This window comes from Populus nigra, chromosome 6 (assembly GCF_951802175.1).
Source record: "Populus nigra chromosome 6, ddPopNigr1.1, whole genome shotgun sequence".
In the NCBI taxonomy this organism is placed as follows: domain Eukaryota; kingdom Viridiplantae; phylum Streptophyta; class Magnoliopsida; order Malpighiales; family Salicaceae; genus Populus; species Populus nigra.
Window position 1 is genome coordinate 21596647 of NC_084857.1, and position 7301 is coordinate 21603947.

The 7301-nt window shown below is 41.5% G+C and overlaps 1 pseudogene; it reads left to right on the forward strand.

Moving 5' to 3' along the window:
- Window positions 1-708: 708 nt before the first annotated feature.
- LOC133697337 (uncharacterized) lies at window positions 709-7075 on the forward strand (annotated as a pseudogene).
- Window positions 7076-7301: the final 226 nt, after the last annotated feature.

Consider the following 7301-nt stretch of genomic DNA (forward strand, 5'->3'; position numbering starts at 1 on the left):
TTTTTGGGGGGAATTAATCTATTATTCACCGTTAATGTTTGGATAAAGAAACCCCAAAGGGATGAATATCCAAAATATTATTGGGAATAACCTGTTATTATTCACCGTTAATGTTTGGATAAAGAAACCCCAAATGGATGAATATCCAAAATATTATTGGGAATAATTTGTTATTATTCGCTGTTAATGTTTGGATAAAGAAACCCAAAGTGGTTAATATCCAAAATATTTTTCTAGGAATAATAAGTCATTACACATCCTTGAAAGAAGCCTTGATTGTAATCGAGGACATTTCAATTTTTTTTTTACTCCGCGGTTTACGAGCCGTAAGAGTATGAAATACTAAGGGAAAAATGAGCTTTTAAAGCACATGGAATCTCCTTGGATTTCTATCTTAATAAATTTAGTTTGAATCAAACCTAGGAAAATTGATGGGATTAGAAAACACCAACACCATAGCAATTATAAGACAAACCAAATTAACACCAAGCAGCTTACCTTAGGTAGGGCGTACTAGGGGTGCTAATACCTTCCCTTTACGCAACCAGTCCCTTGCCTTAGAATCTCTGAAAGACCAGTTAGGTTTCCTAGTGACCATAATACTAGGTGGCGACTCCCTTTATCCACAATAAACAAACAAAGATCCCGAAATCAATCGATGGTCGCCGCGATGCCGCGCTCCGCTCGCGAGGGTGCGACAGTTGGTATATGAGGCTGGACAATATTAGGATCAAGAAGTGGACAGACTTGGCAGATGCTTTCTTAAAGCAATACAAGTTTAATCTTGAGATTGCTCCTGATAGGACCAGTCTAATTACCATGGAGAAAGGAAATCAAGAGTCCGTAAGGGTTTATGCTCAAAGGTGGCGTGACCAAGCTATCAATGTACAACCTCCACTAATAGAGACGGAGATGGTGACACTGTTTGCTAATACTTTTAGGGCTCCATACTATGAACACCTTATGGGTAGTTCAGCACAACATTTCTATGATGTGGTGCGGATTGCTGAGAGAATTGAACAAGGAATCCGAAGTGGGAGAATTGCAGAACCTATAGAGAAGAGAGGTTTTATTGGGAAAAAGAAAGAAAATGAGGTGAATAACCTAGAAGGTGGATACAAAGGGAGAAGCAAAAACTACCAAACACCTACCACCCAAGTCACCAGTATCAATTTTGCCAAACCCTCCATCCCAAACCAACCCAATCAAACAAAATTCCCAGCAAATAACCAAAGCAATTACCAAAGAAGAGACAACCGACCATCGAAAGAACAATTACCACCTTTATCAATAACCTTAAAAGAGTTGTATGCCAAGCTGTTGAGTATTGGGCAGATAGCTCCCCTACCCGTACCACCTATGCAACCACCTTTCCCTGCCTGGTACAACCCCGAGGTGACTTGTGAATACCATGCTGGTCACGCAGGTCATAGCATTGAGGCTTGCTTTGCTTTTAAAAAGAAGGTGTTGCAACTGATCAAAGTTGGATGGGTCACTTTCGAGGATTCACCTAATGTGAATTCAAACCCTCTACCCAAACATGTTGTAGGTGGTAGTGGAGTGAATACTATGGAGGTCGGTTGCAAAGAGAAGGTGCTAAAAGTGACCATGGCGAGGCTGTACGAGATGTTGGTACAATCTAGACATATAGAGAAACCATCTGAACATTACGTGAGGGAAAATGATTTTTGCCCATTCCATAAAAAGAAAAGGCATCACATTGATGAATGCATTGAGTTTCATCAAAAGGTTGCGAGGATGTTGACTTTAAGAGAGCTAAGGATTGAGGCTGCAAGAGATAATGAAGAGATCGAGATGATAGAGAATCATGGGAAATGTAGAGTCCAATCAACAGCTAATGGGCTCTCAAAATTGGTATTAACTAAGCCCTCATATGCAAACAAAGTAGACTATGGAGTGATGCCTGGAGATTATGGTTATACCTCGAATATTGAAACTCCTTTGCCGCTGTTCCGAACTGAGATAAGTGGACTAACTCGGAGTGGTCGTTGTTTCACACCTGAAGAACTAGAGAAACAAAGAAAGGCTAAGGGCAAGGAGGTGTTGGACCTCGATAAAGAGTTTGAGGTGAATAAACCTGTGACTGAGGAAGAAACAAATGAGTTTTTGAAATTGATGAAGCATAGTGAGTACTGTATAGTGGATCAGTTGAAGAAGACCCCTGCCAAGATTTCCATCATGTCATTAATACTCAGCTCCGAGCCGCATCGTAATGCTTTGCAAAAAGTACTGAATGAGGCCTACGTACCCCAAGATATTGAACAAAAGACTATGGAGCATATAGTAGGGAGGATCCATGCTGCCAATTACTTATATTTCACAGAAGATGAACTTGACACTGAAGGAACTGGACATAACAAGCCCTTGTATGTCACAGTCCGATGCAAAGATTGTCTCATCGGTAAAGTTCTCATCGATAACGGCTCGGCCCTTAATGTGTTACCAAGGCATGTGCTGGATGAAATGCAGTAGATCCCTCACACATGCAACCCAGTGTGATGATGGCTAGAGCGTACGATGGCTCACCAAGGCAAGTGATAGGGACAATTGAGGTCGAACTAGTTGTGGGTCCACAAGTCTTTCTAGTAACCCTTCAAGTGATGGATATCCACCCTTCCTATAGTATGTTGTTAGGAAGGCCATGGATACATTCTGCGGGAGCTGTCACCTCCTCCCTACATCAATGTTTGAAGTACATTGCCAATGGTGTTCTGGTTACTGTTAAGGCTGAGGAGACTATATCAATGGTAAGAAATGTGGCGGTTCCATTCATTGAAGCTGAAGATTGTAAGGATGGAAACCTTCATGCATTTGAGGTTGTGAATACGGAGTGGGTGCCCGAGAACACTGTGGTGAGGAAGCCAGAAATCTCGGAGGCCACCAAAATGGCCGCTAAAAGCTTTTTGAAACACAAGATTCCTTTCCCATATGACATTAAGAAAGGAAGGCTTGAATGGGTGGATATAATCAAACCAAAAGCTGCAGAACAGAGGTTTGGGCTTGGATATAAGCCCAAGAAGGAGGATTACAAGCGAGCTGCTGGTGCAAGAAGGGAGAAGAGAATGGCTAGGATTGAAGGAAGGAAGCCTGAAGAAGAAAGCTTAGCCATCCCTTCAATCAGGATTTCGTTTCCAAAGGCTGCATATGTGATGCAACCTGATAAGGGACATGGAAACCTCCTTCAGAAGCTTTCTTCAATGAACATAAACACTCTAGAGGAAGATCAAGTCAAGGACATTGCTGAGAAAATTGAATCCGGAAGAAGGATTGAAGAGCTGCCACAATTAACCATTCACACTTTGGAAGAAGTCACCGACAGGACTTTCATTCGAAAGCTAGCCGAAGGAGAGAAGTTCCGGAATTGGGAGACCCAGGAAGCTCCATTGGTTTTCAAAATGTAATCAACAATGATTTGTTGGATTATAATTTTATCTATGTTGTTTGCCTTTTTTTTCTGTTTTGTTTTTATTCATTGACAATCGAGGCTCAAGATGTCAATTGGATTTTATTTTTGTTTTTGAGCCAATCTTTTCCTTTTAATGAGATCATGCATTTTCAAAATTCATCTTGATGTCTTACTATGCATTTACACATCACTTCCCGCTTTCAGGAACCCTGAAAGCAGATCCTCCACAACAACACCTGCACTTCACATTGAGAATGAATGGCCAAACTTTAAAGAATACATAGTAGTTGTAGAAGATGAGGAATGGGAGGAGAAAAACATAGGGGAATTCACAAAATTAATAGAACAGCATGAACAAGCTTGGAGGCCCGCTAAAGAGGAACTTGAAACCATAAATGTGGGTAGTGAAGAAATCAAGAGAGAGCTGAAAATAGGGACTTTGATCACCCTTGAAGAGAAAGAAGAATTTATTGCACTGCTCCGAGATTACGTAGATGTCTTTGCCTGGTCCTACGAGGATATGCCTGGTTTGGATACGAATATCGTAGTACATAGGATACCACTGGTGGAAGGATGCAAACCGATTAAGCAGAAGTTGAGGAGAACTCATCCGGAGGTCTTAATCAAAGTAAAAGCAGAAATTGAAAAACAATGGAACGCTGGTTTTTTGGAAGTAGTCAAGTATCCACAATGGGTGTCAAACATAGTGGTGGTTCCCAAAAAGGAAGGTAAAATCAGAGTTTGTGTGGACTTTAGGGACTTAAACCGAGCTAGCCCTAAAGATAATTTCCCTCTACCACACATAGATATGTTAGTTGATAATGCAGCACGCAGCTCCACATATTCCTTTATGGATGGATTTTCGGGCTACAATCAGATAAAAATGGCACAAGAGGATAAGGAGAAGACAACCTTTGTAACACCATGGGGAACATTTTGCTACAAAGTCATGCCATTTGGTTTAAAGAATGCTGGGGCCACCTACCAAAGGGCTATGGTGACTTTGTTTCATGACATGATGCACAAAGAGATTGAAGTATACGTGGATGACATGATTGCTAAATCTAGAGAGGGAGAGAATCATGTCCAAATATTGAAGAAATTGTTTGAAAGACTAAGGAAATATAAGTTGAGGCTTAACCCGGTGAAGTGTTCGTTCGGGGTGAAATCTGGGAAGTTGTTGGGATTTGTGGTGAGTGACAAAGGGATAGAAGTGGATCCCGACAAAGTAAAGGCTATTCAATCTATGGCACCTCCCAGGACTGAGAAGGATGTGAGAGGTTTCTTAGGAAGGTTGAATTACATTGCTCGGTTTATATCCCAATTAACCACGACTTGTGACCCGATCTTTCGTTTATTAAGGAAGAAGAACCCTGGAATTTGGAATGAGGAGTGCGAAGAGGCTTTTGAGAAAATCAAGCAGTACTTGTTGAATCCACCCCTGCTTGTTCCTCCTGTACCAGAAAGGCCATTAATATTGTACCTAACAGTAACAGAAACAGCAATGGGATGTGTGCTTGGGCAACACGATGAAACCGGAAAGAAGGAAAGGGCCATTTATTACCTGAGCAAGAAGTTCACGAAATGTGAGTCTAGGTATACTGTGATTGAGAAGCTGTGTTGCGCACTGACATGGGCTGCAAAGAGATTACGTCAGTATATGTTGTATCACACTACGTGGTTAATTTCCAAATTAGACCCGTTGAGGTACATTTATGAAAAGCCCTATTTATCGAGCCGAATTGCAAGATGGCAAGTTCTATTGGCTGAGTATGACATAGTATATATGACAAGGAAAGCCGTAAAAGGGAGTATTATTGCCGATCACCTGGCTGACCATGCTATGGAAGATTATGAATCATTAGACTTTGAATTTCCCGATGAAGATGTGCTTGCAATTGAGGAAGAGAAATCAGATTGGTGGATTATGTACTTTGATGGTGTTGTAAATGTATGTGGTAACGGAGCGGGTGCGGTGATAATCTCTCCTGATAAGAAGCAGTATCCGGTTTCAGTTAAGCTACAGTTCGGGTGCACCAACAACACGGCGGAGTATGAAGCTTGCATTCTCGGTTTGGAGGCTGCATTGGAGCTAAACATCAGAAAGATAGATGTGTATGGAGACTCAATGCTGATCATTTGCCAAGTAAAAGGAGAATGGCAAACCAAGGAAGAGAAGTTAAGGCCTTACCAAGAATACCTGTCTAAACTGGCTGGAGAATTTGAGGAAATAGAGTTCACCCATCTAGGAAGGGAAGGAAACCAGTTTACGGATGCTTTGGCTACACTAGCATCTATGGCCAAAATAGACTTTGGGCACAAGGTACAACCAGTACACATCAATATCAGAAATAACCCAGCTCATTGTTCTCAGCCGAAAGAGAAGTGGATGGAAACCCTTGGTACTATGATGTCAAGAATTTCATCCAAAACCAGGCATATCCCATGGGGGCATCCAAAATCGATAAGAAGACCTTGAGGAGGTTGGCAATGGATTTTTATCTTGATGGGGAGATTTTGTATAAGAAATCATCCGACGGGACTTTGTTGAGATGTTTGGATGAATTTGAGGCAAAAAGCGCGTTACGAGAAGTCCATGAAGGGATTTGCTCAACCCATGCTAATGGACACGTGATGGCTAGGAAGATACAAAGAGCCGGTTACTTCTGGATGACATTAGAAAAGGATTGCATCGACTATGTCCGAAAATGTCATAAGTGCCAAGTATACAGTGACAAAATCAACGCCCCTCCAACTCTTCTATTTAACTTGACATCTCCATGGCCCTTCGCGATGTGGGGAATTGATGTGATTGGACCTGTAAACCCAAAAGCCAGCAATGGTCATAGGTTTATTCTCGTGGCTATCGACTACTTTACAAAATGGGTAGAAGCCGGGTCATTTGCTCATGTGACGCAAAAAGTAGTGAAGAAATTTATTGAGAGAGATCTGATTTGTCGATATGGTCCACCAGAAAAGATTATAACTGATAATGCCTAGAATTTCAATGGCAAGATGATAATAGAACTCTGCGCTAAATGGAAAATCAAGCATTCCAACTCTTCGCCGTATAGGCCAAAGATGAATGGTGCGGTAGAAGCTGCTAACAAGAATGTCAAAAAGATTATTCAGAAGATGGTAGTCACCTATAAAGATTGGCATGAGATGTTGCCATTTTCCCTTCATGCGTATCGCACCGCAGTCCGAACCTCAACAGGAGCCACCCTGTACACGTTGGTATATGGAATGGAGGCGGTTATGCCTTTAGAAGTGGAAATCCCCTCATTGAGAGTACTGGTAGACTCTGAGCTGGAAGAGGTAGAATGGGCAAAAGTTAGATATGAACAACTGAATCTGATCAGTGAAAAGAGGATAGCCGCAATTTGTCATCATCAACTTTACTAGAGAAGGATGGCCAAATCATACGACAAAAAGGTTCGACCTCGAGGATTCCACGAAGGAGATCTTGTACTGAAGAAAATATTGCCTTTACCAGGAGAAGATCGGAGTAAATGGGCGCCGAACTATGAGGGCCCTTACGTGGTGAAGAAAGCATTCTCGGGAGGAGCTTTGCTGTTATCTAGAATGGATGGTGAAGATCTAGTTAGGCCAGTGAATTCTGACTCTGTAAGGAAATATTACGCTTGATGTATTCCATAATCTCCCAATCAATAAAATAAAGTTTGGCCATGAATTTTCTCTGTTAAAAAAACCCTTTCTTCATAAAAAGCATGATCTCATAGCATTGGAAATCTTTCACTTAAACAAACTCTTTTCTTACACATGACTAAGTAAATGACTCCATCAATTGGAGGGAACCAAATAAAATCTAAACTTGGCATATTTATGCATACCACACTGGGGGCAAGAAGTG